Consider the following 11,185-nt stretch of genomic DNA (forward strand, 5'->3'; position numbering starts at 1 on the left):
CCCTGCCTCAACAAAACAAGACACAGACCGAGACAAGGAGAGAGAAAGAGACCAAAAGACAGACAAAAAGAGAGACAGAGGAAAAGATGAGAGGAGAGCGGGAGGGGAAGGGAGGAAGGAAGGGAGAGAGAGGGAGAGAGGGAGAGAGGGAGAGAGGGAGAGGGAGAGAGAGAGAGAGAGAGAGAGAGAAAGAGAGAGATACAGACAGGAAGGCAGACAGACAGAGACAGAAAGAAGAGAAAAAAAAATCTAGCATGCCAAACTCCTTAATATGAAATTGCATCCTGCCATATTTTGACCTCCAAGCAGGCTTACTAGCCATACACAATGTTCTAGGTGAGCGGCCCTCCAGGTGACAGTTTGTGGATCTTTCCAATTCTAACTTCTTTACACTCTTCAAATATTCTTTATGCCCATGTACCTAAGCCTAACCTCATCGCTTGCCTCCCTTGGATGGAAAGGCTTTCCTAAAACACTGCATACACACTGCATACGGATATGGATTCAAACTAGCTTAAATCCCATCTCCTCCACTTTCCAGCAGTGTAAACACAGGCATATGTCCAGGATGATATACTGCATTTCATTTTCTACAAAATGAAAACACTCCTGTAGTTCAGCATTGGTGCACAGTAAATGAGAGAATTCATCATGTATTAAAATAGTGCTCAGTACACAGTGATGCTTGGTAAACATTCACTTGCACCATAATATTTATTTTCACCACAGCTTAAATGTTATCTACTTGAGGTCTAACACACAATTTCCCTTACACAGTCTCTATAAAGTGAGAAATTTATATTATTTTCTCCATATATTTACAGTACTTACTTCTTAGAATGTTGTCTTACTCTATCAAGGCTGCTATCACAAAATATGTTAGACTGGATAATTTAAAAACAATAGAAATTTATTGCTTGCAGTTCTGGAGGTTGAGGCACTCAAAATCAAGGCACTAGCAGGTTTGTTTGCTAAAAGCTCATCCCTCATAGATGGCACCTTCTGTGTGTTTTCACACAGCAGAAGAGTAAAGGGGGTTAACAAGCTACCTTAGCCCACTTTATAAACTCACTCATCTCCTTCATGAGGGGTCCATCTCCTGACCTAATTACCTCCCAAAGGTCCCACTTCTTATTACCATTACTGTGGAGCTTAGGTTTCAACATATGAATGTGGGGACACATACATTCAGACCTCAGCAAGAGTTTAGTTATATTTTGCTCATTTCATAGAATAGCATAGCCTAAAAGCCCAGGCTCGGAAGCCAAAGGGCATGAACCAAATTCAGGTTCCCCACTTCCTGGCTTTGAGTCCTTGCATAAATAATTAACCTCTTTGCTTCAGGTTTTGCATCAGGCAAATGGGAAAAATAACAGTATCTACACCACACAGAGCTGCTGTGAGATGTTAGTATAGGCAAAGCACATAAGATACTAAGAGGCACATAACAAGACCAAGTCAGTGTTTACCATCGTTACTTTATAATATACTCTCCCAAGATGATGTGCGCATATAAATATCCTTATAAATGTGAAATTATTTATCAACATAATGCAATGTGTGTGAGAACACACAAAGAACATTACCAGCAAGATTGTGCATGTGCCCATCCTAACCCGACACATTTCCATAAGGAAGTAAACATTCAAAAGCAACCTGTTGTATGTGTGCTTTGCCATGTCACTTTAAAAACAGTGTATCATTATCTTACTGAGTTTTACCCTGATATTACATCTTGAATCCTAACTACCTCTCAGCACCTCCCCTGCTCACATCCTAGTCCAAGCCATCATCTTATCCATCTGAGACCAGTGAAATAGCCTCTTGGACTGAGATTCCTCATTCTGTCTTGGCTCCCTGCACCCCCACCACACACATACAAAAGATTCTTAATTAAGGATCCAGAGTGATTTATTTTAGAACACAAGTCACATCATCTCATTCCCTCATTTTCCCCCTCCACTGAGAGCTACCACGCTAGACTCAACCTTGTTTATCTTTTGTGATTCCATCTCCTTCAAATCTTCATCTCCACCGTGAAGGTATGGCTCGCTCTATCAGTTTAGTAAGTCTGTGATCAACTGGGCGCTCTCTGAAGAGGCCTTGTCAGACAAGCACACATTGTGAGTCACTACTCCTTATTCTGGCTTAACTGTCCTCTTGGTGCCAATTCATCACTGCTGAGTATATATGTAATTGCCCAGGTGGACAGTATCTCATCCAATGTTCAGTGCTGTAGCCCTTCAACTTAAAAACTGTCAGGTATGTACAGCAGGTTCTCAACAAATGTTTGTTAAAGCACTTCTTCTCAGCTTTGAGATATTTTAAAGTGAGAAGTGTAAAGTACACATAGTTTTAAATTTTAGTCTCTTTAAATCAGCAAGCTCATAAGGAACAAAGAATTCAAACAGACTTCTCCAATCTATCTAACCACCCCCAAAAAGAAAAACAATCCTCAAACCAAAAGTCAGGCATGGCAGGTGATTAGCTAGAATCAATCCAAACTGTCGGGTGAGCCATTTAAGAATTCAAAGTTTGGGACAGCCTTCTCCATTCCTAATGCCTCAAGTGAGGCATACCACTACAGTAAGCCCCTCCCCACTTTTCACTTACCTCCCACCATTACCAACAGAATTTGTGTATCCTTTTAGTTGAGCTAGGGAAGAAAACAAAATGAGGCTGAAGATCAGGTTTTCAATTAAATAACTTCATTAAATCCTAAGGTCATTTCTTATTCAATACTAACAACTTCTGGAACTACCTTTGCTTGATTCTAATACCTTATAAAAGAAAAAAATAACAATAGTATAATTGAACTCAGTTATGCATTTAATCCATTCAAAAAATAAAGCATGGCATCATAAAAGTGGAAGTATACCCTTAGCACAGTCAGAAACTTGCAAATGTGATGAAATAATAGGCTTCGCAATCATGGGATCAGAGGACTGAAAAGAACCTTTAAAAAGAAATACAAAAAAAAAAATCTGACAGCTAAATGAATAATCAAACTTTTCAATGTCTTATAATACAAGTCTTACAGATTTTAAGTAACAATGACAGTTTATTGTATTCCGGAACAGTAATACCCAGTAGAGTCAAACTATCTCTTAGAGTTAGATCCAGAATATATGAGAAAATACTTTTGCTGGTCTCAATGACTGAGTGGTATCAGTAGATAAGAAAAGTACACATGACATCCCACAATGGTACATAAAAGCTCAGGTATAATTCTTATTTCTCCAAATATCTACAACCAATTAGGTCCTCAGATAGTGCCTGGTACTAGAGATGATAAAAGAGAAGTATCCCTGCCTTACATTTGGTAACTTACTATGGAAAAACAGCCAGTTCGTTGGAAAAATTAAAGGATTTCACATGCATAATGTGCTCAACAACATAGTTCAGACTACAGGTCTTACAGAAGATCACTTGTTCTTCAGTAAAGAATGTATCACAAGAAACAAGCATATTATCAGCACATCAAGAAAACTTGTTTAATACTGAGACATTAACTTCAAGTTCTCAGGGACAACATGTTTGACTTTGTTTCTCCACAACCAAACAGAAGAGAAAGACAGTTTTAGAGAAATTGTGCTTTTCATATCACTTTATTCCACAATATAAGGCAAACTATAAAAAGTTGAAGGTCACAACTCTTAACTGATTATTACAGTCCGAATGCTCAGGCCCTGAAAAGTGTAACATTGGTCATTTGGCCTTTCTCACCACTATTATTCTTTTACCTACTTTATCATATGCTGAAATTAAGCCTTCAGGAAGCCAAGTCCTCTCAACCTGTTCATCTCTCTTAAATGTGTGTACTCACAAGCTCTGACCTATTTTGTCTAAATTCTGTAGCTAGACCACCACTCCCCCAATTCACCCATCAAAATGCACTCATAGTTGTTCATTTTTCCTCAGATTTACATTGCTAATAATAACCAAGAGCTGTAAAGTGTTTGGAGACCATCTGTGTGGGATGTAATTCTCATGTATACCTGGAAAATAAAGCCCTATGCTCAAAGCCATGCTGTAGTTAAGTAGAGGAGCCTAAATTATTATTTTGTTTTTGTTTTGTTTTGGGTACTGGGGATCAAACTTGGGCCCTTGCACTTGCGAGGCAGGAGCCGGAACCACTGAGCTAAATCCCTGGCCCATGGAGCCCAAATTCTAAGAGTTGAACACCATAACCTATGCCATTAACTGAGATGCCACTAACAGTGTATAACTGATGCAATGGTAGAAATGTATCAAACACTCCATAGTTTGTGTCCTATGTATAGCACTTATACTCTTAGGGAAATGCGGCTATAACATGTATCATGCCTTGTAAGTTCAAGTTTTACAAACCTTTTACTTCAATTATGGGAGTGTATATTTATTTAATTGGTCAAATATAGGAGCCTACCTGCATTCCTGCATTATATGAGATTTATGAGTTAATAAATTAATGAAGAACATCTCTGAAGTCACTGCATAAAGAAATATAAACAGTTTATTAAAAGGTATTTTATACCTATCATTTCAGGAAGGCAACTAATACAAGACTGATACAGTACAATACCAAGTCAAAGTCCTATAAGCACATCAGACCAAAATAAGTATTCATAAATCGTTAAGAGCACAAATGGTGATAGTAAAAACCAATGGGTGTAGGAAAGTACTGATAAAAAAAAAACTGATCATATCTCAAAGATTTAGATTTAAATGAGATGCACAAAGATGAAACCAATGTACATGGGCAGATAAATGGATAGCAAAATGTAGTATATACATGGGATGGAAGACTGAATACTGAGTCTTAAAAGAAGAGATGAAGATTGTCACCTGCTACAGGATGGCTGAATCTTGATTAGGGTGCTTAGTGAAATATGCCAAGCAAATAAAGGGCAAACACAAAGTGATCCTTTTATATCAATTATCTTAGGTAGCCCTATTCATAGAAACTGTAAGTAGAAATACTTGTTACCAGGGAGGGACAGAGAGGTCAGCAATAATTGAGTACAGGATTTCAGTTTTGTAAGTTGAAAAAGTTCTGGAACTCCATTTCAAAACAATGTAGATGTACCTGACACTGTAAAACTGTACATTTCTAAATGCTTAAGATAATAAATTTTATATTTTTATGACAACAGAAAGGAGATGAGGCATGGAAGGAAGTCATGGTCTGTTATGTACCTGAACTTTTTCTCTCCTTTAAAAGCCAATTCAAGGCTTACAAGGGAAGCACCATCACTGTAGGATGTCTCCGTGCCTATTCCTTCCATCTTTAATCCCTCATTAATGCCACCCACATAACACTACAGATATCACAATGCATAAATGCCAAACATGGCTTCACCCCTTTCTGAATACCTTGATTAAATTATGAAACTTTCCCAGAGGTTCAGATGCCTCCCTTGTAAAATACGGATAATATGCCTCATATTTTATAGCATCTGATAGATTAAACAAGTAAAATATGTGTAGTGTACAACATGAAGTGAAAACATCAAAAATGCTGTTTATTATTAATTCATGAACCATATAAAATAGCATACTTGATCATATTCATATTAATTTTACATTCTTGGCTTGAGTGGTATTTTTGAGACTACAGAGTAATGTTATTCCTTTAAATAAGCACTGTAAATTATTCTCATAAACCCACAAAGCACTTAACACAGCAGTGAACACAGGTGTATTAATTTCACAAAATACAGATGTGGGTGGCATTTAGAGATTGATGATTTCACCTGAAGAGAGCAGACCTGGAACACAGGCCACAGGACTGCCTGAGATCCCAGCTCTGCCACATGCAGCCTTTGAGGCCTTTGCAAAATTCTTTTCCTGCCCCTCACTACTGTCACGAATAAGCAGGGATGCCAACAATGCCAGGGAGAGCTGGTATGAAGATGAAATGAGTGAATATGCATAAGAATCTTAGAACAGTGTCTGGCAGACAAGTACTTAGTAGCTCCTAGAGGGAAAGTAACTGAGGTTTGATCCTAAAATAGACAGGCTCTAGGCAAAATCATTACCTGCCTGGTTCCAGAAAAAGGACTTTTCTAAGCTACATTTTTATTACCTTCAAACTTAATGTGCAATCAGAAAAACACAACGCTCAAAATCTAGAATTTAACATCTATGTATTTCCATTCCCTTGAAGGTTAGTAGTGCAACTCCTTTATTTAGTATGAGACATTAATTAGAAGCACAGCTATCACTCAGGTTTAGATGTTTTAGATAATATCTTACTGGTTAAATATTTAATAATATCCTTAGCTTCAGTAAATCCTTTTCTTTTAAGCGGCCCATCTAGATTTTTAGTTAATTGGCTGAGGTTTGGAATCTGTTATGAATTCTAATGGTGACATCTTTAGAGTGGAACCATTATGCTTAGGCAACCAAAGGAAAATTTCATCTACAGTTTCTACAGAGGCATAAGTGAGACACTCATGGAAAGCAGAGATGAGCTGAAGCCTGCATCACTAACTCTCTAACGCTCAGGCCCCTACTTAGGACAGGTATTGGCCTCTCCTACCTCTCCACAGGGTAGACATATCTGTCTATTGACAACCAAAAGAAAAAGAAACAGGCACCTTAAAACTCTTGACTTTATTCTTCAGGATTCTGTTCCATTTCATGATATGGTGGACAAAACTTTAATGCTCACTCTGTTGAAAACCGTCATTATTCTTCAACACAAAAATTTTACAATGTACATTTATGGTTTATACACATCTCTGTATATGTGTCACATTCCAATTTAAAAACTGGTGTACAACTGTACACTACCTCTGAATTTAAGAGTCAAATTTTTAAACCAACAACCAGATGTTTCAAAATAGCCTACTGTGAATGTTTCCTCTTTGTATTTATAAATAGCACCCTGACCTCTTTTCCAACTGAATTTGAGAGCTTCCTATTGGTTTAGTAATTGTCAAAGTTTCTTTCTCTTATGAAAAGAAAGTACCTCAACAAATGTCTAACTTATTGGTCTATTTACTTACATTTGCTCATTTAATAAATATTTAAAGAACACTACTTTCTCCAAGATAATAGTGGGAAATATTTGCAGTTCAAGATAACAGTATCTGTTATCTCATTTGAAAACAGCACTAACAGCTACAAAGAAAATGTAGACACAATGTCCTCCTCCAAGAGTTTAAAATAAAGTGGCAGATTAGACATGACAATGACCAAAAGACAATCACATGCATTTGAACAATCCTTTACTGCTTAGTGACAGGGAAGAAGACATAGAAAAACCAAACTTTCTTTGGAAGAATGTGTTGCATCCAAAAGAGCATCTAAATCATAATGATATAAAAAATAAAATTTTGTGAACCTTATTTTTCCTACATTTATTTTTAATCACCCAGAGAGGTAGCATTATGCTTTAGAATGGTTTGGAACTCTAAAACAGCTCAAATCAACCCCAGGAATATAGCATAACATTTCAGTGATTCAGCACTGTGCAAGGAGGGGATCAATGCAGGAGCTCATGACAAAGGTTTCAAGACATGCAGGGAGAAATGTCACAGGTGGAGAGGCCAGTATTTTTTTCATTAGAATATGTTTGCAGTACATAATGACTGCATTCCTTGTGGGGAGTTGGTACATATACATAACACATTTCTTTTTCTACATTTATTTGCTTAGTTTATTAGTACATGTGTATAGCACATACTGTTTACATTTCCTGTGAGGAGTTGGTACATATAAACAACACATCCCAATTCATTTTTCATCCCCTACTCTTTCCCTCCATCACTCCTACCTCTGTCTCTCCTCCCTCCCTTTCTCATAAGAGAAAATATGACATGTAAACTTGTGCATCTGATTTTTTTTTCACTGAATATTATGGTCTCAAAGTACAACCATTTTCCTCCAAAGAACTCAAGTTTATCTATCATTATGGCAAAGCAGTACTCCATTATGTGTAAATACCACATTTTTCTTTATCTATTCATCTGCTAATGGACATATGGTCCAGTTCTAAGATTTATCTAATATGAACCATGCTCCGGGATAGCAAAAGCAAACCTGGGTAAAAGAGCAAAGTGGGATGCATCAGAATCCCAGACCTTAAGTTATATTACCAAGCTACTGTGATAAAAACAGCATGGTACTAGCAAAAAAAGCAGACAGGAGGATCAATGGGACAGAAAAGAAAATGCAGAAACAACTCCAAGTATACCCAACTATTTTATCTTTGACAAAGGAGCCAAAAACACACTGTGGAGGAAAGAGAGCCTCTTTAATAAATGGTTTCGGGAAAACTGGCTCTGAAGATTGAATCTAGACCCGTAATCTCACCATGGATCAAGGAACTAAATGTTAAGCTACAAACACTTTACCTGCTGGAACACATCTTAGTTCGTTTTCAAAAGATCTATCTCCCTTTTTCCTATTATCTATCTTTTATTTTGCTCTCTATATTCTTGGTTTCTCACATAAGAAAAGCCATGCAATATTTAAACTTATGTATCTGATTTATTTCACTTAACATTATGCTCTGAAGGTGCATCCACTTTCCTACATATGACTCCAGTGTACCCTTCTTTTTATTGAAAACAGAAGGAATCCCATGATGGAGGCAGAGGGAAGGTATAAACACAGGCAGTAGCAAGGGGACCCCTTAGCCAGGATGGACCCATAATGGCTTGAAGAGTGATGAAAGGTGACACCCAAATTTCAGGCTGGAGACAACTCTGATGGACTTTGAAGAGCAAGGTAAGGAATCTGTATTTCCTGAAGATACAGGGGGTAAAACCTGGATGGTCCCTCACCATCACCAACCGCAGAGGTCCACGTCACTTGATAATGAGAAAGGAAATCACCATTCTCTTACTCTTCCACAGATCAAACCATTCGTTCCTCATCCTGATCAGCAGTGCCTTTTTGCATTTTGTTTTGGTGATAGTCATCTTTTCAGCCTTTGAGTATTCCCTCACCTACCGGTCTCCACAGGCACATATGGTATAAGAAAAACAATCTGCTTCCCACAAGCACTTTTTGTTTAATCACCAAAGCTACCTAACAAAATGACTATTCCAATTCAGATCAGAGTTCTTCTGTTCCCTCCTCAATCACAAATAGCTTATGCTGAGTCAAAACTGTAACAAAATTCCACAAATCAAGTTTCTAACTAGTCAGAATCATGAGAAAAGAATACATACTATTAAGCCAAATGGCTTAACTATTATAAACTTAATTTGGCCAATACTTAGAAAAAATCCAAAATGATAAACTATAAGGCAGAAAAGATTAAGACCATATCTCCTAACCTCTCTTTTCACATCTGTCACATTTAGTCAAAGCTCAAAAGTATTTCCATTATCTTAAAAATCCTCTAATAGTTACAAAGAACTCCCCAAATTTCCACATTTTACTACGTGCTAGATTTGAACCCAATAAATCAATGAGGATATGTTAAAAGGAGTTATTAAAGGGATGACTGTCATTTATACTTAGCATTTTATTGTCACTTTCACCACACTTTCTGTCTGAAAGAAGTAGGTAAAAAAGTAACAGAATAAATAAAATGAGAAATTCTTTCTCGGACATCATAAAGCCCACAACCCAGATTCTGAAAAGGTTTAAAAACTTGTTTCAAAATGCAAATCGAAAAGCTCCTAAGAAAACTGCAATTCATTATAATATGAGTTCTATATTTAATCATAATAACTAAAAGTAGTTGAATCTGAAAAATATCCATGAATATCTATGAACCTCACTGGGAGGAACTTAAGATATCAGAAAAATGATAATTTGTTTTTAAATGTGCCATCAGCCTCTCCCTGCACAGGCAACCCATATAAAAATGTGACAGGCTTACGGAAGAAAAAAATACAAACACATGCACACCCACATAAATAAGTATTAATGAGCCATTTGATTTACCCTCTAGGTACATTTTAATTTAATAAATCTTTGAGCACTGACAAATCACAAATCGAGTCTATATAAAACGCTCTTGGTGTTAGGCCCCAGCTTAGAGGTGTGGGTTAAATATCTATTTGGAAAGGAGCCAGGGAGATATTTCCATTTTGGGCTCTAGCCTACTTCTATGACCCACTTTTTGCCTTTTTTAAAACACTGCTAAACAGTGGAATGTCGTGAGACTGTTCACTACATCTCTTTCTTGAAGGTGGATGAAATCATAAGAGTTTGGAGGGGTTTTTCCTCCCCTTCAAAAAGTTAGCTTTCTTTTTTAAACACCCATAACTTCACCTTCCAATTACTTATGGGCAACGTTCCATAAACTCCTGCTGGTTCAGAGTGCTTAAGTGCGGGGAGATCAATACTGAGCTTGTAAGTACAATACTATTATTGGAAATAATGACCTCCGATTAAATGTACTTTTAAAAATAGCTTATTTTCAAAACACTTGTTTTTAAACTCCGAGGATATATTCTGAACAGCCTACTTCAAGGACAAGCTTGCAAAAAGAAAGAAAAGAAAAATAAAGTAAGTTAAATTACTATCACCATACAAACTGGCAACAGCCTAAGATGTCATTATTCCACACCAACTACCTTATCCGGCTCTTGTACTTTCCCTGTAATTATCACAGGTTATAACTCACAACATAATTTCACGAAGCCTTCCCCAGATCAGAATAACTCCACACCGCGAGAAGAAGGTTAAGGGGTTAAGAAAACAAGCCAGAATGAAATAAAATAAAACTTACTTCAATAAATAGCATGACACCCATTCTCCCAAGAGAACTGTCTCCAGAAGTAAAGGTGAAGGATCAGTCTGGAAAACTCATGCTCCACAGGTTTCCCAGCAGGGTGTTGGGTTCAAGTAGGTGGAGGCCAGATGATTGTAATTAAAGTTAATTAACAGGCCAGTCGTTTAAAAGTGGGTAACGAGCAGGGTGTGGGGGAGCCCAGAGACTGGAGCAAAATCATTATCTGTGCTGAGAAAAGAGCCTGGTGCCCGAAACTCGCTTCTTGGGGTGCGGTGGGGGGATCCTAGTTGTCTATCCGGACTGTCACCCGCCCGGCTTAAATCCCAGAAGTGCAGTTTCTGTATCACTTACCCGCTTCTGGTTCCTTTTAGACGCCCACAAGCGGGAGCGAAATCCAAGGGGCAGAAACCAGAACCCAGCACTTCGCGCTCTGGAAATCCACCGGGAAAGTGCAGACCGAGCGCCCGGCTCGCCGAGAGGGTCCCCGCGCCCGGCCGGCACGCG

The 11,185-nt window shown here is 37.8% G+C and overlaps 1 protein-coding gene across 5 annotated transcripts in view; it reads right to left on the minus strand.

The window, feature by feature from the left end:
* The window catches only part of Arap2 (ArfGAP with RhoGAP domain, ankyrin repeat and PH domain 2), a 179,444-nt gene extending 168,265 nt beyond the window's left edge, over positions 1-11,179 (minus strand). For 4 of the 5 annotated variants that reach the window (XM_010613702.3, XM_010613703.2, XM_010613701.3 and 1 more), the window contains exon 1: positions 11,033-11,179. The gene's annotated coding sequence lies outside the window, so the exon portion shown is untranslated. Of the gene's footprint in view, positions 1-2,613; positions 2,657-11,032 lie in introns of all 5 variants that reach the window. The other variant, XM_010613700.2, reaches the window with a different exon arrangement.
* Positions 11,180-11,185: the final 6 nt, after the last annotated feature.

Source organism: Fukomys damarensis, unplaced genomic scaffold, assembly GCF_012274545.1.
Source record: "Fukomys damarensis isolate Sample0158 unplaced genomic scaffold, DMR_v1.0_HiC HiC_scaffold_35, whole genome shotgun sequence".
NCBI classification, from domain to species: domain Eukaryota; kingdom Metazoa; phylum Chordata; class Mammalia; order Rodentia; family Bathyergidae; genus Fukomys; species Fukomys damarensis.